The 20,180-nt window shown below is 48.6% G+C and overlaps 2 protein-coding genes across 15 annotated transcripts in view; one reads left to right on the forward strand and one right to left on the reverse strand.

Annotated features, from left to right (window-relative positions):
• MOB3A (MOB kinase activator 3A) overlaps window positions 1-20,180 on the reverse strand; it is a 337,768-nt gene that overhangs the window by 68,651 nt on the left and 248,937 nt on the right. The gene's annotated exons all lie outside the window — the stretch shown is intronic.
• TCF3 (transcription factor 3) overlaps window positions 16,727-20,180 on the forward strand; it is a 54,543-nt gene continuing 51,089 nt past the window's right edge. For 13 of the 14 annotated variants that reach the window (XM_020780831.3, XM_020780835.3, XM_020780838.3 and 10 more), the window contains exon 1: window positions 16,727-17,648. The gene's annotated coding sequence lies outside the window, so the exon portion shown is untranslated. The remainder of the gene's footprint in view (window positions 17,649-20,180) is intronic. The other variant, XM_020780836.3, reaches the window with a different exon arrangement.

A 20,180-nucleotide genomic window follows, 5' to 3' on the forward strand; every position in this document is an offset into this window, starting at 1 on the left:
GCCATCGGGGAGAGCAAAATGGCTCTCCAAAATCAAACAACACCCCCTCCCGATAATCAGAGCCATCCCTCAAATCTCTTCTAGGCCATCCAGTGGAGGCAGTCCAGTCATTCCGACTAAACGGGTCACCCAATATACAAAGGAATTATACAACGATTATTCTGTGTTCACCCCCATGTCCAGGGACTGTCGTTTTAAACCAGTGTGAATGTCCATCCCCCAAGGCCCAAAGTGAACAAGGACAGCGGGATGAAATCATGAATGCTAGACCACAACCCTGTGCTTATATAGCCATGTTCATTTCCAGGGCTCTACCACCCTCTTGTGGCGCATTTTGGCGCATCTCTTCCACATACTTCTGGATGCGTCAGGAATTGTTGAGTTCCTGTTCAGATCTCAAACTACAACCTTCAGCGCTTCCAGCTCGATCTGGTTGGGTCCTGGGCTCTCAGCGATAAAATGCGGAGGTGTAAAAATTCATCTGACTGCGAGACGTGGGTATTTGCATCAACTTTGGAGAGTATCTCCACGTTTGCAAAGCTAAGTTGGGCACATTTCCGTCAGTGCGCAGAACATAAAAGGATGGAAACAGCTGCCTTGTTGGTATAAGCTGCTAATACAAGAGGCAGAATATCCCCCCCCCCCCTATTTGCTGTATAAGAAAGCTGCTGAGGTCTTTATGTGGTTCTTCTCTTCCAATAAGTTCAATAAAGAAATAAACATTCATCTTTATGGCTCTCAAAGGTGACAATTGGTTGGTTGGTTGGTTGGAAGTTCTCTTCTGCGTGATGCATTCAAAGGAATTCTCTGGACAATGGACAATGAAGTACAGTGGTGCCCCACATGACGACGATAATCCGTCCCGGGAAAATCGCTGTTTAACGAAATTGTCGTCATGCGAAAACCCTTTCCCCATTGGAATGCATTGAAACCTGGTTCAATGCGTTCCAATGGGGAAAATACCTTGTTGTCAAGTGAAGATCGCCCATAGGGAAGCCATTTTGCGAGTGCCGATCAGCTGTAAAGATGGCTGCCCTGTGAAGCATGGGTCCAGAAAAGACAGGGCAGCCATTTTGTGGAGCCGAAAAAATCATCATCTTGTGAACAAACGGTTCACAAAGCATGGACCTAATCGACGTCCAGCGAAAATCCCCCATTGGAATTACTGTTTTGCGAATTGCTATAGCAATCACAAAAAGTCATAGTCATGCGGATTCATCGTTTAGCAGGGTCATCATTTAGCGAGGTACCACTGTGACCTAATATAGCAACAACCGAGGGAATAGAATAAAATTAATGGAATCAATAAATATAATCTAAACTGTCCTTTAATTGTTGGAAGCCTCTTTGGGTCCTTTTTGAAGAGAAAGGTGGGTCAACCATCCATCCATCCATCCAAAAAAACAAACAACATCAAATAATAGACAGCCAAGTGGTTAAGGCCATTTTCTGCAGTTCTTTGCTCGATCACATTCTCCTTACCTGGCCTACCTTGAAAGGCTATTATGGAGGGGGGGCAGGGAGCAGAGGTATGCACACTCTCCTGAGCTCGTTGGAGAAAATGAAAGGAATAATTGCAAGCAATAGATAATAAATAGCATATTGAGGTAGGGGCTCCGATTAAGGGCAAGTTGGAACTTGGAGGGAGTTTGCCCCAAAATCTATGGACATTCCCAAAAAACTGCACGATTTTTCTTTTTGTTTCCTTTCTGCTTTAGGGAGAAGCTTTTCTGAAATATATATATATATGAGCTGCCTTTAGCCTGGTAGGTGCAGGAAAGCAAAAACCCCGAGTGTATTGTGAGCATCTCCAAAAACTAACAAATTTATGACAGTCCCACACTATGTCACTCAAGAGGCGGCAGGAGAATCTTTTCCCCAGAATATCCCTTTATTTTGTGATGCCAGCAAAAATGATAAGGAACAAGCCGTCTTTTTTAAATGAGAGAGAAAAGAGACCCTACCCCTAAAAGTTTCGGAACCCATAAAACTTTGTAGCAAAAAAGCTGTAATTCTAGATGATGGCCAGCAGGTGGCGCCAGCATCTCTCTCTCTCTCTCTCTCTCTCTCTCTCTCTCTCTCTCTCTCTCTGAGACCATAAGGTCTCCATGCATGGTCTGTAGATGCTCTAAGATTTTAAGTGGGAGGGGAAAAAAAGCATTATTTTTGTCCCTCATGGGCTCTAATTGTATTATTCTTCCAAATCTGTGTTTTTCGAGCGGTTTTTGGGGGGGGGCGGATTTAGGACAGGGAGGTCAAGATGTGGGGTACCTGTGATGGAACAGGTGCCTCCAAACTTTCTATAGAAAAGTGTTTGGGACCCACACCATCCTCTCTGTGAAGGGCAGATCCATCTAGCTTGCCAACCCAGAGATTTGGGGAAACCATCGCCTTCAAAATATCCTAGAGCGTTCTTCGATTCATAGCATCTTCAGAGGGATGTCAAGCAGCCCACCCCCAAACGGGTGGCCCCACCAGAGACGGTGTCCCCTTCCCCCCCCCCGAGGATTCTCGGCCCAGATTCCACGTGGTCCGAGCCTCTCCTGGCCCCTCTCTGCCTTTCTCTCGACATCTTCATCCCAGACTGCGGTTGGGATTCATGTAGTGGAAGTAACACACTGTGACACCCGAGCCATGAAGGCCGCAAGCCAAACAATGGGGCCCAAGGTGGGGGACGCGGCCCCCTTTTGCCCCAGCTTGGCCGCGTCACCCTTCCCTCCTGGGTTACGGCTATGCCTAAAAATTTCCCTGAAAGGCCAAATCCCAGCTCTGTGAACCTGTTTCGACACCACCTACGGGTGGCAAAATCCACCATCCCGTAAACTGGGACTAACTGGTCTGTCTCAGGCAGGAGCTTCTTGGGTGTCTCCTTGCCAGAGCTTTCTTCTTTTTTCTTTGGAACGGAGACCTTGGGACATCTTGAATATAAATTTAGGGCTAGTCTCTTAAAAAGCAAACGAAGGAACTAGTCCTCATTAACCTGAAGAGAAGCTGTGTTCCTCTACGGTCTTGCTTGCAGTAGAGGTAACAATCCAGTTTTGGTGAGAGCGTTCATCAACTGGGGGGCAAAATGCATACAGGACATTTGGTAAAGCTTTACCAAAGCAGAACAGAGTGGGAACTCTCCGCTCCCTTGATTTAGATGAGGCTATGCTTCTGCTGATGCGACCTAGAATCATGATAGCCCTTTTTTGCTGCAATGTCACACTGTTGGCTCGTGTTTCCTCACGGTCTGCTAAGACCTTCAAGACCCATTTCATGTCCTCCTCTCTCTCTTCCCCTCTGCCTTCATGATAAATGGGTAGACGGATCCCTTACAAGATGTTTGGCCAGATGCCACCTATCCCCACCCTCCTGCTTTCCCTAATGAAGGTCCCACCCCACTCTTTTGGAGTGCAAAGTCCATAACATCTACCTAGTGACCCTATGGGCTGGAACCATCAGGAATCCTAGTGCAGCATACATGGGAGCGGCCCAGGATGGAGACGATGTGGTCTTGGCTAATCCATTCCCAAGGTCATTTAAAGTGGAATAAAGGTCATTTTGTGTATGAGTTTCAGACTTTCTCGTTGGTTATGCTCCAATCAGGGAAACTGCCCATTTCTAGAATTTCAGAGTGGGGACTGACACCCCTGCTCTGGCTAGGAGCCTCCTCGGGACCAACGCTGAGACGACCTGGAACCAAAGAGCAGGTTTATGAGTTGAGAACCTCATCATGAATCTATGAAATCCATGTGGGGATTGATGTTAAGTATAGAAGGGGTGTTCTCTGCCGGAAGGCATTTCCATGTTATTTTCCCACAAAACAGGTCAATATATGGAGAATTGAGGTAGAGGGCGTGGATACAGAGGTACACATTGGGATTGCAGATGGTGCTTTTTTGAACCTAGACCAGTGGTTCCTACCCTTGCGTCACCCAGATGTTCTTGGGCTGAAAGCCCATCACGACTCGCGGTGCTGGCCAAGATTTCTGGACGTTGTCGTCCAAGAAGATCTAGCACCCAAGGTTGGATAGTGCTGGGCTAGGAGAAAGGCCAGTGCGAAATGAATTGAATACCTACATCCTTTTGGGGAAGAAATTTCAAAGGAAACGTCAAAGGTTGAACCCTCTGGTCTAACCAAAAGCAGATGGGCTTATATGGGAGACGTCTATTTAAGGTGGCAGACTGGGTCCCGTCTCTCTCTGTGTGTGAGAGAATGAAAGGTGTCATTTTGGGAGATCTAAGGTGGAGATCCAGACTGAAGAAGCATCAGAGGGGTTATGGACTTGTTCAGGAGAAATCAAAGATTTGTAGGTAAGAATTTCTTGGCATAAGGTGGTAAAGAGAAGCTATATAGGTCCAGGTGGCAATCATAAAGTATAACCTATGGGTCAATGTCTTGGGTCACCCTGCAAAAAGAGCTAATGGGACAAAAATAAAGGCCTCAAGGTGTAAGGAAAAACCTCCCTGAATCCCATGCAGGTGTTTGCCAGTCCTTTTGGTCATCGGGCTGATGATGGGGCCACCCGTTGAGAAGGAAAGAAAATGGAGGATTAGAAGACAAGAACCCAGACCTCCAACTCCTCCTTCGTCTCCTTCCTCCTCTCTCAAAATCTCCCCCTCCGCCTTGGAAAAACACTGCAGCAAAAAAGGAAAAAAAAGAAAAAAAGCAGCACTGCAGTCATTAATATGCAAAAATGCAAATGAGGAGGTAATTAAGCCCCAGTCCTCAGGAGGATATTTCCATCATAATGAATTCTATTGTCAGGGAACAAAAAAAGCAGCCAGGCGCACTTGAGGGTGGCTTGAAGGAAGATCAAGCTACAGAGACCCCAAAATGGGGGGCGCTCAGTTTTGGAAAGGTTGTATAAAGGTTGTGGGGTGGACAGTGGTGGGGGTAGTGCCACCACGGTGAACCACTCGGATTCCATGGCGCCGATGGTTTGGTGCTTCTACCAGGTGGGAAGTAAGATACAAAAGGAGAGCTGAGGAAAAACGTCCCCTCTCCCGCCCCCCACCTGGCCGCCGGGTGCCAGGGCCCCTGCCCACTCCGACACATAAGGTTCAGAGTGGGCATGGGAGACTACAGAGGCTACAGACATTCTCCAGCCTCCTGTCCGGAGAATGTCTTGGTCGTGGTATGCACCGAGAGCTGTCCCAATGCGTCGTGCGGATGTGGCGTGTTTTTCCCAGGGTGGCCATGAGCAAGGAACACCTATGGGGCAAACGGAAATGCTAGCCAGGATAAAAAAAAGGGGGCTCCTGGAATATCTATGGGGCAACCAGGTGGAGGTGGCCCTATTGACCCATCGGAGACCCCAAAGAGGGGCCAGCCAGGAAATTGAGCACACAAGATTAATTGCATACAAAGGCATAGGATTCTCTGAAGACCAGGGCACACTGGAGAGCTGAATACGGAGGGAGGTGAGTTTGATGGCTCAGCAAAAGGGGTTCTCTTCATTTAAAAAAGGCAAACTAATATTAGGGTTTATCTCAAGGTGAAATCGGCCCCTCCTAACGGCGCTGGCTACAAGTCCCATCGTCCTCCCCCAGGAGGCTACAATGGATGGGATCCGGACTCCTTTCTGAGGCCTTTTTTTAACAACACGCTTGTTGTTATGGTTGCTGTTCCTGATACACAGTCTGAGATTGATGGGAAAGACCTAAAAAAATGACTGACAATTATTCCCAGCTCGCTCTGCGGCCGAGACTCAAGACCTACAGCTGGCTGTGACTTGGCTTTCCAAGTCATGAGGGGGGCATGTTCTGGCCGATCCATGATGAGGTTCCTATCCTTCTCTCTGCCCGTTCTAGGTGCTTTTTGGGGGTCAAGCTTAGGGAAAAGGGGAAGCTGTTCCCCCCCTCCCGAGTTAAACCCTCAGTGTTAGAAATGTGTGTGTCTATTGGGAAAAGGAGGGGAATGGAGCGAGGAAGAAAAGAGAGAGAGATGGGTTTAGGATTCTGTCGGGTCAAAAACCAGTGGACTAGAAACTTAAGACTGGACACAGATGTGGCATTTGTAGATGGTTTTATTTGGTGGTTGTGCCTAGACTCTAGGTCTGTTGGGTGGGAGGGAGGAAAGAAGGAAAGGAAAGGAAGGAAAGGAAAGGGAAGGAAAGGAAGGAAAGGAAGAGGGTCATGTCTGATCCAAAGCCGATAAGCTGCAAACTTTGGGGACCGGTTCAGAAGATTTCGATTGCAGAGACAGTTTGACTCCTCAGTTTGATCTGAGGCTGCATGTGAACATATGTGAGTGTGTGTGTTTGTGTGCGGTGCTGCCGAGAGGCGAAGCCTCGCTCAAAATGAGCGAGGTTGGCGCGGTGCCACCTTGCAGCTGCCGTCTCTCGTCTTGAGTCTGCCGTTTTTCAAATGTCAGAAGCAGAAAGAAGGTGGGAGGAAGGGAGGGAAGGAAGGAAGGCAGGCGACCAAGACCCTCAGCTCGGGTGCTTTGGCAAGGGGGGGGGAACAGGCTTGAGATGGTGAAGGAAGAAAAAGGGTGAGGGAAGGGTTTGGGGGACCCCCAAAGTGCCTGGACACTGTGACCCACAGGAGTGGTGGAAGGCGATCTGGTTGGAAAGGACCTATGAAAAGTAAAGCTGACTCCCAACCCAACCCCATATTTTCTGCTCTCTGGTGGTCATGGCTACAAAAGGAAAAGTTCCTGATGTAGTGGAAGCCAGCCAGCTTTTATCAACCCACCAGAGGAAGCTTTCTTTGATTTCTGCCATTTGTCCAGAGATTTTTCCAAGGTGCAATATTGGAACTGGACACTAGGGGGACCCGGGAAATATTTTGCTGGCCTGCTAGTTACCAACGTTGCAATGAGTTAATAACACAGGCCTACGGGGATTCTTTGAATGGTTGGAGCAATGATAAGGACCAGTTGTCTGTTAAGAAGCTAAAAGTTACAAATTTCTTTTCATTTCTTTCCAGGGTGATTTTGTTTCTCATGGCCCGATTGGGCCAGCTGGCTAGATCAATGAGGGCCAGCCCCTTTCCTTCTTGGTGGGATACACCCTTGGTTCATTAACTGCCCAAGTTTTGACTTTTGGATCATGAACATCCTTCTGAAACAAATAATCACTGTTATTTGTCTGGAGGCGGGCTAGAATTCCCAGCCCTTCCATCACATTGCTCTAAATTTAATCTTGGTGGTGAAAGCGACAATGCATCTTTTCCAAAGTTACATCTTAAAAGAAACTTCTTGCTTCACTTTTTGCTTTCAAGATCACCACCATCATAGCTCCAACCCACAGGTAGTTCCTCAAGTTACACCTTGCCCTCTTGTTACAGACAAATGTCCTTTAGTCCCCACTAGTGGTCAATTCTGATACTGCACCTTGCAAATGTTGACAAAAAGGCAAACGGTCCAAACCAAAGAATACTGCCTTTCCAGCTTAAAAACTGATGAGACGGTTGATTTCAAAGTCTTTAATCTCTTTACTTATGGTTTTTTAGCCAAGAATTTTCATAACAGGGAATTGCCCTCTATTAAATTGGGTATCTCACCACCCTTGTGTAGGGTAGTGGTTACCTTAAAGCTCTTTCTTTCTCTCTCCCACTAAACTTGACCTATCTCGTGACGATGTCAATAGATAATCATGGAAAAGCTTCTCTTTTAGGCCACAAAGAACCAAAAGAACGCCAGCTTGTTTAAAACTAGCTCCTCTTTCCTGGAGCGTCTAGTTAAAATATGGCTTAAAATGCCATGTATGTTTATATCTTTTCTTGTTGGACTTCACCGTTTCAGTTGCAAAAGCTCATTTCTGTTCAGATAACGGAACAGAATGAGCGAAGGAGGAAAGGAGAACGAGAGTCTTTTCCTCCCAACGGCACCCGGCCGCTTCTCCTTTCTTCTCTGGCAAGGTGGCACCTACCACCCGGTGGGTTGCCCACACCTAAATTTAGAGGTGCTCCTGCGCCGCAGCATGCTCTCCACCCACACACCGTTCTCTCCCCCAACTTCAGAGAAGCGAAACAGCCGCGCGGAGAGAAGGGGAGGTAACCCACGGGGTCGGGGGGGGGGAATGCCACCTGCACGGGGTTGTGGGATTTCTAATTACAGCTGGCGCAGCATTGCCCACAAGGAGAAACTGGGTTGTCAGGCTGGGTGAACCCTAAGCGTATATCCCCTAACTTTGTTTTCAGCCGGCCGCTTGTTCTTGCTTAGTCATTTAGTCGTGTCCGACTCTTCGTGACCCCATGGACCAGAGCATGCCAGGCCCTCCTGTCTTCCACTGCCTCCCAGAATTGGGTCAAATTCATGTTGGTCGCTTCCATGACACTGTCCAGCCATCTCATCCTCTGTCGTCCCCTTCTCCTCTTGCCTTCACACTTTCCCAACATCGGGGTCTTTTCCAGGGAGTCTTCTCTTCTCATGAGATGGCCAAAGTATTGGAGCCTCAGCTTCAGGATCTGTCCTTCCAGTGAGCACTCAGGGTTGATTTCCTTCAGAATGGATAGGTTTGTTCTCTTTGCAGTCCAGGGGACTCTCAAGAGCCTCCTCCAGCACCACAATTCAAAAGCATCCATTCTTCGGCGGTCAGCCTTCTTTATGATCCATCTCTCACTTTCACACATCGCTACTGGAAAAAAAATCATAGCTTTGACGATGTAGACCTTTGTCAGCAAGGTGATGTCTCTGCTTATGAAGATGCTGTCTAGGTTTGTCATCGCTTTCCTCCCAAGATGCAGGCATCTTTTAATTTCATAGCTGCTGTCACCATCTGCAGTGATCATGGAGCCAAGACAGTAAAATCTGTCTTAGTTTTTTTGATGTTGCGCTTCAGACCATTTTTTCGTTCTCCTCTTTCACCCTCATAAAGAGGTTCTTTAATTCCTCCTCACTTTCTGCCATCAGAGTGGTATCATCTGCATATCGGAGGTTGTTGATATTTCTTCCGGCAATCTTAATTCCGGTTTGGGATTCCTCCAGTCTGGCCTTTCACATGATGTATTCTGCATATAAGTTAAATAAGCAGGGAGAAAATATACAGCCTCGTCGTACTCCTTTCCCAATTTTGAACCAATCAGTTGTTCCATATCCAGTTCTAACTGTTGCTTCCTGTCCCACATATAGGTTTCTCAGGAGATAGATAAGGTGGTGAGGCACTCCCATGTCTTTAAGGACTTGCCATAGTTTGCTGTGGTCCACACAGTCAAAGGCTTTTGTGTAGTCAATGAAGCAGAAGTAGATGTTTTTCTGGAACTCTCTGGCTTTGTTGCTGTTTAGTCGCTATCCTAATTAACTCATCACCCAAGGGACGTTGGGGGGCTGGAGACAGTTTGGTGGTTGTCCACCTGGCGATCCTTACCTGTGCTCTCCACCAGTGCTTAGAAACGTTACTGTTTTTGTTTTGTTTTTTGCAAATTAAAAACAAAAACTATCACCCTCACACAGGGACGGTGACTTGAGTCATGGGACTTGCTGTCAAGGCGGATTTAAGTCGCACAGGCGACTCGCCTCGGGGTTTTGTTCTCAAGAACTCAGACTCAACTCACAACTCAAAACCCACACACTCTCCTTTTTTGGGGGGGAGCTTGCTTTTAATAGAGACTCAAACTCGGGACTTGGTGCCAAAGACCCAGACTCGCACTCGGGACTTGGCGCCAAAGACTTGCTAATGTCCCTGCTCTCCCGATCGGCCAACCGTCATGGGACAATCGTTTCTGTCTCACCAACAAAACAGAAGTGGTGTTAAGTAGTAATATGGCTACTGTGTTACCCTCTTGAAGAAGACGGGGATGCTCATTTAGATCTCCAGACTGATGCCTTTTTAAATGCCCGGAGGCAGAATTGGAAACAGTTGTGAAATTTTGAACCCAACGATCACCTGTTGGCTAGTTGACTAGGGTGTCCTGGGCTGAAGCTGAGCCCAGATGCTACTAACCATGGACGGACGACTCCCAGGAGTCCCCAGTTTTACTTCTCTCTCTCTCTTTCTCTCTCTCTCTCTGTCTGTCTGTCTCTCTCTCACTTAAACTCTGTCAATTAGTTCTTGACTGGAGGGCCCTTCTCATAAAAGAGGTCCCTCCACCCCTCAGCTTGGCTAGGGGGTTGTGAAGTCTTGCAGGGGGCAAGCACCAAGGAGGCCCCATCACACATATGAGGTGGCCTCCCATGGCAGCTGGGAAATGAGCAGAGTCTCCCCTGAGGTCCTTAAAATCTGGGCAAGGGTCGCCTACGGGAACCCGTCTGTGACGTTGCATGGGCCCCGTAGGCGCTCTCCGCTTCACCACTCTTCAGAGAACGTGGGACCTCTTTTTTTCCTGCTGGGTTATATCCGGCAGCCCTCGGTGCGTGGGCGGTAAGCGCATCCCCCTCTCTGCCTCTTTTCATTCAATGTTTCCATCCACTGGAGAGTTCCCCCACCCTGAACTCGACGTCTTGATAGCAGAGAAGGGTTTCCTTCCCGTGGGCGGATGCTAAAATCAACCCTGCTGGTTTGAGGGGGACACCACCCAAAACCAAACTGGTCTAAGGCTTCCCTCCTTCTGAAACAACGTATTTGGGGAGGGGGGTTTCCCCTTTCCAACCCCCTCTTATGTCCCAAATACAGGTTGCTTTCTGTGTTTTAATCAAGCCGCCAGAGGCTTTTTTTTAATTTTATTTTTAGTCTCAAAACCTTCGCCAAATTTTCTCCCCAGATTTTGGCTTTAAGGATGCAGTGGCCTCTGATTTCCAAAGGATGGAGCGATGGGCGGATTCCAGGTTCTGAACAAGAGTGGAAGGCCCACCTGTGGCGGGAGAGAGGCTTGGGGCTGTGGTCCTGCAACACCCCGAATTTCCCACTCCTGCGGGGGGGGGGGAAGAACCCAGGAAAGAGGGGCAGAAGAGGCTGCTCACCCACGGACTCTGAGCCTGAAATGAACCAAACTCTCCGCATGTCCTCCGAGAGCCACCGCATGGTTGCCTCTTGAATGGTGGCAGGAGAGGCCCCACGTTCTCCTGGTTCATCCCGACCCACGGCTCCCCACCTGATGTTCTCGAACAACTCCCAGAAATGCTGATCCGCAGAGCAAGGGGTGAAGGCTTCTGGGCGTTGTAGTCCAAGAACATCTGGGGACCCGAGGTGGGGAACGATGGTTCTAGAAGGCAGGCTCTGCGGTTCCCGTAAGTCTGGCCCATAAAAAATCCTTCCCTAAGGCGCAGAGAGAGAGGGGGCTTTTCCAGGGAGACCATCTGCCTTCCTACCTACATCTTTCTACAAAGGGTTCATTAATTTTGCTGGGTGGATGTTCAAAACTCTTCCGCGGGGAAATGTGTTCATAATCAACAACAGGCTTGGGACGATTATAATTGCATTATTTCCCCATTGACGAGAGAAAAGGCCCCTGGGTGGATCTGAATGCGGCCTGAGGGAGCTTTGGGCCCAGCCTATGAATGCTATTCCTGCAGCCTAACACAGTGAAGCACATTCTGTTCCTTGAGTATTACTTTGCCCAGTTCCGGTCGCTTGCTGGATTCACTAATTTGTTGCCTTTCCCGGCTTAAAGGAGTCGCTCCTTTCCTCAGGTGGCTGATTCCAGAGGTCGCAGCCGGTAAATCTGGGGAAGCCGCCATGCGCTGACCCAAGGCATGTCCATTACTGTCTCAGAAATAAAATTTGAGTGGCTCCTTCAGTTGTTATTTTTTTGTGCAGGCGACGGAAGAAGAAGGGCATCTTCCTCATGGCCTCGGGGGCACCAAGGATCTTTGCGGCGGCCCCATGGAAGCCGGCCAGGTTCGTCTTTCGGAGAAAAAGGGCCCTGCCTGCCGAGCGGTGAGGGGAACAGAAAAACAGCCATCTGTCCCAGGAAGAGAGAAGTCAGCCCCGAGGTATTTCAGCCACAGACATTTTAGGACACCTCGCTCACCGGATGACTAAACGTTTTTTATTCCACCAAGCTGCCCAGAAAGAGGGCAGAAATCGGCATGTGGAAAGGGGAGTGAGAGGGCACAGCCCTGGTGGGCGTGGAACAATCCTCTCCATTCCTCGTACACCAGTTGAACCAGATCTTCCCATTCCTCCCCTTTTAAGATAGACTGCTCTTGGCTGTGATGTGTTCGATATAGCGCCGTGTGACCCTTCCAAAGAGGGTATGGCACCATCCCACCCCACTGGCTATGATGAGGCCCTCCAATAATATTGGTCGTGGGCCCCAGGTATGTTCGCATTGTCCTAACGCGATTCCTGCAGCCTAACACAGCGAAGCACATTGTGCTCCTCAAATACTGCGGCCAAGAGGGGAGTGGAAGGCGGGGAGGGAGAGTAGAAGAAGATCCCAAGGCTCATTCCAGCACATGTGAAACTCTTTGGAACAGGAGCGGTCTATCTGAGCAGTGAGGATGGGGTTTTTTTTGGGGGGGGGGGACTTTGCAACCTTGTGTAGCCACAGAGCATTTTAAATAAATACCAGCTTTTCGTTGAGGCTTTGTATATTGGTAGCTCTATACTGGATCAGAGAAATACCAGGGCTGGGTGTTTCATCTGGGGAAAGAGATGCCTGACAAATGAGTGCGTTTCTAATCGCGTCGCGGACGTTTTCAGAAGGGTTTGTCATGGGTGCGAAAGCGAGCGTTTTAAATATTTCTCGGATGGGAATGGTCACCATCCCCAGCCTTGCTGTTCAGAAATGGGTATTTTCCTGCTCCTTTTCTTCCTTGGAATAGCACAGGGCTTTTCTGTCAGCTCCCTCCTCCCTCACCCCTCTCTTTTAAAGTGGAATACTTCCTGTAAAAACCCCTTTCACTCCCTCCACCCTCCCTGGCGTCAATTCGGTTTAAGGAATCAGCCGGGAGGTCTGCTGACCTCACTCTGGATGAGTCACTGTCCGTATTCGGAGCGGTGCAGTGAGCTAGAGCAGATCGGAGTTCAAGTTCTTCTGAGTCAAATCCTGAAAGATTGGGTCGGTCAACCCACTTGCTCACGGATTTTCTCTCTCTGCCTCCTTGAGCTTCCTTACAGGGTTGTTGTTCCGAGAATGAAGTAGAGAGCTCATTGTGCATTTCTACCCCCCCTTCCAGTTTTAGCAGGTGGTGTGTTATGTAACTGGCTGCCTCCCCTTTTTTTCTGGGCGATGCATCAACAGCCATCTTAACCTCGGAGGAAGTGAGAGACTCTGGTGCTGGCTCGTGCAAGAGAGCCCGAACTAGCTGTGTTTGGCTATCAGGGCAACAGGATACTATTTCCCACCCACTCTGCTCGTGAGCCCACCCCCCACATCACCTGGGAGGGGGTAAATGAGGAGAAAGTGATTTCCACTAAAAGAGAGAGAACAAAATTGGTAATTTTTTTTAAAAAAAGAGGTAAGTAAATAAGTCCAGGGAGCGTGTCTGTTTATTTTTCTATCCCTTTTCCTAGATTTGGAGGCTTGCTGGTTCCTTACAGTCCTGACCCCAGGTGTTAAAGGAAGAGCTGACCCACCAATCCATTCAGCTGGGTTTCTGGATGCGGCAGAACGGGGATGATGGGTACCAGAGTGTGGCTTGCCATCCTTGCTGGGGCCAGCCCCCACTGAAAGTACAAAGCGTGTCTCCTGCTGAAAGGCCTGATCTGTCTGGGAAAGTCTGAGAGATGATGGTTTCTAAATGCTGAAACAACTTTTTGGGGGGCAGGTGGAGAGGATGATGGAGCAAGCTCATACGTGTTTTTCCACTGCAAGTGGAGAAAAAAATGATTTCTAGTTTGCCATCCCTTTGCTCTGAATTATTATTACTGTTTTTGTTGTTTAGATCTTGGGCTGCCAACTTATCAAGAGGCATGCTGCTCCTCTGCCTTTAATGAGGAAAGCAGTGTATCAAAAACAGTTGGCTGTTGATTTTCCCCCCTTTCTTTCCAAAATTTCTGGGCACTGTAAATCCAACCCCCCCCCCCAAATTTAGTCACCTGTTGTTGTTTGTTGTTTAGTCATTGAGTCTTGTCGTGACCCTATGGACCAGAGTCCACCAGGCCCTTCCCCTCACCTGTTCTTAGGCATCCATCAATCTCGAGAGACTATGGTAACATGCTCTGTATTGAGGACTTGGAACAGCATCTAGTGTGGCTGAAAAGGCCAATTCAAGAGTGACAATCTCTTCCACACTGAAGACAAATACAATCTGTACCCTGTCCAGCTCCCTGGTTTTGCTGCTTCCGGGACTGCCTCTTTGCCTCGGCCTGCGGAACAAGGGTCTCTTCAAATTGGGAGAGGTCGTGATTCACCGCCTGCCTCCAGGCTGAAGGCTCAGAGGTCAAGGTTTCCCATCTGTTGAGGTCCATTCCCAAGGCCTTCAGATCCCGCTTGCAGATATCCTTGTATCGCAGCTGTGGTCTGCCTGGGGGGGGGGGCAATTTCCCTGCACTCATTCTCCATACAGGAAATCTTTCTCTTGCCTATAATGACTATTAAGAAGCCCATCCTTGTTTCCATCTTTGTTCATAAGCATCTTGTAAAGAATTAGCAGTGGTCCTTCAAAATCATCCACTCAGATGGTACTGGTAAAAAGAATAAATTTAAATAGTAATTAGAAAACATGCATCTCAACCAGGAAAAAAAATTTCAAGTTCTTTGAAGACTGAAGAAAATGCTCAACAGAAAATTTGCCCTAATGACAAATGTCAGATACTGCTTTTAAAATTCAAAATAAAATATAATAAAACTCTCCGCCTCTCGAGGACTAATTACATTTACCATCCCAAAAGATAAAATGCATTTATTTCAAGTTTGGTTAGTTCTTCCCCCTCCCAACTCATATTGTTTTCACAAGTAGCCGCGCCAACCAATATAATGCTCGAATAGAGCGCGGGCAGGAGACGTCAAACCAAAAAGCGCACCCGCCGCAGCCGCCTGCAGGGCCTCCCCCTTTGCTCAGTAGGCGAAGCGAGGCTCGCAGGGTTAGGCCGTCAATCAGCAAGGAGGCGGGGAGTCCAAGAGCCAAGGGTCCTGCTCTGATTGGTCCATCCACCTGTTACTCTAGAGGGCCGCGCCTTCCCATTGGATCTTGCCCTTCGGCCTTATCATTCCATCTCTCCGGTGCTCCCATTTCGTCACGCTGCTCTCGCTCTCGTTTTTTACCTCGCTCACTGCAAACTCTTGGACGTATGTCCCTCCGCCTCGGAAAATAGTCCCAATCCATCCAGTTTGCAGCCGTGGCTCCGCCCTCGCTCCGCCCGCTTTTGAGAGACCACGCCCTCTCAATTTAAAAATATGTGGATTTTTAAAATGCTGTCCACCTCAAAGCGATACTGTTTCCTTAGCATAAAAATACCATTTTTAAAAAGGAGAAATTCAAAAATATTCACTAAAACGTAGACGTTTTGTTATTTTAAAAAGCACAAAGCAGCTAGGCTATCTGGATTTCATATTCTATCTATAACATTCTTCTCACTGATTTTTCCTTTGAGGAAGCTGCTTTTTTGGACTACATATACAATCTCCCCCCAGCTGCCATGACCCATGCAGACTCCCCAAACAGGAGCGACTTTCTCAAGAATAGGATTTACTTTTTGTTAAGCATGAGCCTTTGGAGTACTAGACTGGGTTCATGTCTAGCTAACCAGATATATGGGGACTGCACATCCCATCAGCCCCTAAATCAGGCCTGCCTGTATGGAGAGGAAGGGAGTTGTAAAAGCAAACGTTCTGGAAAATAGAGAAAGGGACAAAGACCCCACCTGCTTCAGTTCCCCAACCTAATGGAAGAAGGTGACTTGAGGGACTCCAGACCACATAATGCTTGACCCGTTAGCTGTGCTAAGGATTATAGGGCTTGTAGTCTGGAAACACCTGGGTCCCGAGTAAAAGAACCTTAAAAACGGGCCCTGCTTCTTCTGTAACTCTTTTAGGATTTCCTCCTGAGCAAATGGTGGGGTTTTTAACCAATATTACCTAATAGGGTATAAAGTGAACTGCTCTCTGGACGCCGGGGTGAAGCCCAAAATCTGAACACAACACCCCCCCCCGTTAAAGGGGTGGGAAGCTATAAGGGCAAAAAGGAGCCCTGTCACTACTATTGGGACTACAGCACCTATCTTCCAGACCATCAGCCAAGCTGGCTAGGCCTGATGGGTTCTGGAGTCCTTCCTGACCTTATTTTCCCCCAAAGAACCACCTCTCCCTTCTAGGCCAACCTGGCAGTTCCTGAGTAGGTTGGTGGGTATGTTTTTAAAATCCCCTTCCCCCCAAGTCCATCTTTCTCCCCTTTCCCAAATATTGGGAAGCTGGACAAGAGGAATCCGGGACCCCCTCCCCCCCAAAAATCCCAAACATCTCCTCCTCTCTCCCACGCCTTGCCTTCAGTGTATAAAATCTGGGAGCACAGGAGAAAGGATGATTTTTAAAAATCCAAATTATTTCTCATTTTCTTCTGCCCTTCCTTGCTTGCTCAAATACTTCCATTGGGGGGGGGGAAGCTTGTGGGAAAGTCTCCAAAATTCTTCTTTCCTCACCACGGGCTTTCCAAAGAACTGGGCCCTAGGTGAAGGGGGGTGGGTTCAAATCTAAGTGTTTATCATTTTTTTTTCTGTACCCCTTTTGGCTTCCTAAATACTGTACATACAGTACCTGTATTTGGATGGAGGTGGGAATAGCGGAGGCTTAAACACCCTCCTTAAAAACGATCCGTTCCCCCCCCCCATTTTCTCCTTCAGGGGAGCCTGGAAACTCGAGGGGGCAGACAGGGAACCCCACTTATCTCACTCTCTCCCCCCCACTCCCCCCCCGCGCGCGCGTGTTTGTGCGCGTGTGCGCGCCGCTGGGCTCAGCCATGGCCGCTGCGGCGGAAGGATCCGTCGGAGGCGTGCTGGAGTTTTGGGAGGGGGGGAGAAAGAGAGGGGGAGAGAGTTGCTGATGCTTCTGTGTGTGGAAGGAGAGGAGAAGAGGGGGGTAAGAAAAGAGGGGGTGCCCGTCCCACAGCCCCGGAGAGCAGGCGGGGCGGCGGGGAAGGGGGGCGCGAGGCAGAGAGCGAGAGAAGCTGAAGACAAAAAAGAGAGGAGAAAGAAGCCAAAGGAGGAGAGGAAGAAGAGAGAAAGGAAAGGGGGAAAAAAAAAGAAGCCCAGCCCGAGATCGAGACCATGAACCGGAGGAGCAAACGCTGAGCAGCCCCTAAAAGGGGAGGGGAAAAATCCCCCCCCAAAAGAAGCAGCGGTTTTTTCCCTCCCCCCCCCCGCACCGCCACTTCTTTTCTTTTGATCTCTTCTGGGGCTCCTTGAAACTCCGCCGGGAGCGGATGGAACGTTGAGGCCACATCAAAGGGACAGGCAAAACATCCGATCGAACGTTGGGGCGGCCAATCGGACGCCGGCCAGAGAGGCGCGCGGAGCAAACGTTCGGAGCCCCGACTTTCCCTTTTTTTGGCCCCCCTCCCTTTCCTTTTTTATTTTTTATTATACAAAAATTCCTTTTGGGGGCCGTTCTTTTTTTTTTTTAATCTCGTTCCTTTCGTTACCTTTCGGGAGCCGTTTCCGTCCCGCGGCGGCTGTTGGCCACATTGTTGCGGAGAACAATAGGAAGGCTTCAAAGAAGGGGGGGGCTTGTGTGTGAGTTGATTTTTTTGGAAAAGGGGGGGTCCGGACCCCCTCGCCGGCTGCTGCCCCGGGAAGCTCCCCCCCTACTTCAAGTGGTGTGGATGTAACCCACCCCCTTTCGCCTTCTCCACGCCCCCCCGCCGCTCCTCCCTCCCACCGGAGCCCCCCAAAACTGAGCAGGTAAGAACCTTATGTGTGTTTTTTTGGGGGGAGGAAAGAAAATAAGGGGTGCTAAGATCTGGGGGAGGTTCTCTTGACAGTAATGGGGGGGGTGCAAAACTCCTTTTAAACTTCTCTCTCTCTTCTCCATGGGGCCATTTTCTTCTTGGCGAGAGGGGCACCCCCCAAAGACTTCACTCGTACCCTTTAATTCTTTTGTGGGTTGAAGTTTAGGTGTGTTGCTCTAATTGTGCTTCTGAGGGGGGGTTGTCTCCTCATTCCCCTGGTGTCCCCCCTCCCCGAAGTGGTGTTAAAAACTTAGGAGGGTGAAAGTGAATGGGAAGCAAAAAAAGAAAAGAAAAAGAAAAAAGAGGGTCACCCTGGCCCTTTCCCACCCCCTCCCTTTTTGTACGCGATTGAGAGAAAGGAGCTTGGATAGTTACTTTCTGTCGATCTTTCGCCAAGTCGAGCTGGGAGTGGGGGAGAGTTTGGCGGGGGCCCCCCGCCCCATTTCCCCATACCATGGAGGATTATTTCATTATTATTCTTTAGGAGGAGGGAAAACTCGTTTTTATGTGTTGTGACGGGGGAGAGAAGTTCTGATGGTTGTGCATTTCCCTGCAGTCAAATTCCAAGTCGAATCTTTAAACCTCCTGGGGACCTTTTCCAATTTTTTTAGGGGAGGGGGGCTAGGCTTCTCTCCTCCCCCCATTTCGGAAGGCCCCTCCAGGCGCCAACAGGTCCAACATTGGTAGGTTTTTGTTGGGGGAGAGAGAGAAAAAAAGGGTGGTTGAGAATTATTATTTTTTTCCAGTGGGGGGTAGCAAGCTTGACCTAGGAAGTTGGCTTTTCCTGGCTGCCCCATCTCCAGAACCAGAAGTTTTACATTTCGAGCCACCTTCTTGGGTGGCTTTTATTTTGGGGAACCAAAAATTCCAGGGGGTTCCAGAGGCCTGCTTTTGAGAAACCCCCTCTGCCCCCCCTCAAGAGTTTCAGTTTTCCCATCACATTTGGGGGGGTGGTGTGGGGACACAGGAGGACCAGAGAACAGAAGACTCCTAAGTGGATAGAGGTGGTTACATCATGATCCCTTTCCGAAATCCCCTATTTTTGGTCTATTTTCTTCTTTTCTCTCTGGCCCCCTATCAAATTTTCCATAATTTGGGGGCTATTCCTAGATCTCCACCCCCCTCCCGTGTTCCATAAGCTTCATTCCGCTCTGCAGTTCTAAGATGATGGTTTTGATTTTATTTGTAAGTGGTTTAAAATTGGAAAAAGCTTTTTTTTTTCAGGAAAAGGGGCTCTCTCCCTTTCCTTAACCTCTCCCCCACCAGAAAAAGTGGGGGTAAAACCTAAACTCCCCCTAAATTTAATCTTGAAATGTTCTGCATGGATTTCTTTCTGTATCCTAGCTTCCTCTGGGAAGTCTTTTTGTTACCCACCTTGTGTGTGTGTGTGTGTGTGTGTGTGTGTGTGTGTGTGTTAACGTTTGTGTGGAGATGTGGGGGGGGAGATATGGCCTAGAGCAAAATTATGGGATGTTGCTGTCTGTCCCCACCCCACCCCCATGTCACCCTTTTTCTGGTTTGCACTTTTCCTTCCCCTTCTGCTTTGTGGCTACTTTTGAATGAAATCAGAAAGAAAGTTTTCTGGGCCTAAATTAAAAATATAGCTAGGCTAAATTATAATAATAAGGGGGTGTTTTGTGTGTTTGTGTGCTGCCCCCCGTGTTTTTGTTTTTCCCCTCCTTTTAATGTGTTTATTTGGTCATTTAGTGCAAAGCAGAATTGTTTGGGGTTTGTGTGTGTGTGTGTGTGTGTGTGTGTGTGTGTGTGTGTTTATTAATGTGGGGGGTGGCTGGTTAAAAACTTACTGCCTGAAGTTGACTTGACTTTGTTTATCTTCTTTTCCACTCTAAAATGGCATCAACAACCATCTCTTTTTTAAAATTCTGCTTTAGCAGAGAACGAAAGATAAAAGTTGAGTCTCCTAATTTCAAATTTGGGATCCCCCCTTTTAGGTTACACATCGGCCTTCCACAAAGGCCCTAGACCAAAAATAAACCCGTTTTTATGTTGTGTTGTGTGTGTGTGTCCACGCAGCTTACACACCCGGCTGGGGTTTCTGTCCGGACCTTGGAGGTGTGTGTAAAAGCATTTCCCTCTGCCTGGTTTTCTGTTTCGTCCTGGCCTTACTACAAATTTTCTACTTTGAGGCTGGTCTGTATCCGATATGAACTTGGTGATTCTTTGTTTAGGGACCATTCTGCCTTTTGTGATCCACGTGGGGGAAGCCGGCTAGTCCATTTCCCCCAAATTTTAGGGTCTTTTTCTTGCCTTATTGAGGAAGGGGGAACCCATGGATTGGGGTCTGAGGGGGGGAGCCGGAGTCGTAGACAGCAGCTGTTCGCGGATAAGGAATTCCTTGTCTGCTGGAACTAGTGGGGGGGGGGGAGGGCAAGAAATAACATGGGTTTTTTCCCCGTAGTCCTAAAAGCTGTGGTTATCCAGTGTGTGTGTGTGTGTAGGGAAAGGAGACACAGCTGCTGGACCA

The sequence above is a fragment of the Pogona vitticeps genome, chromosome 7, assembly GCF_051106095.1.
Source record: "Pogona vitticeps strain Pit_001003342236 chromosome 7, PviZW2.1, whole genome shotgun sequence".
NCBI lineage: Eukaryota > Metazoa > Chordata > Lepidosauria > Squamata > Agamidae > Pogona > Pogona vitticeps.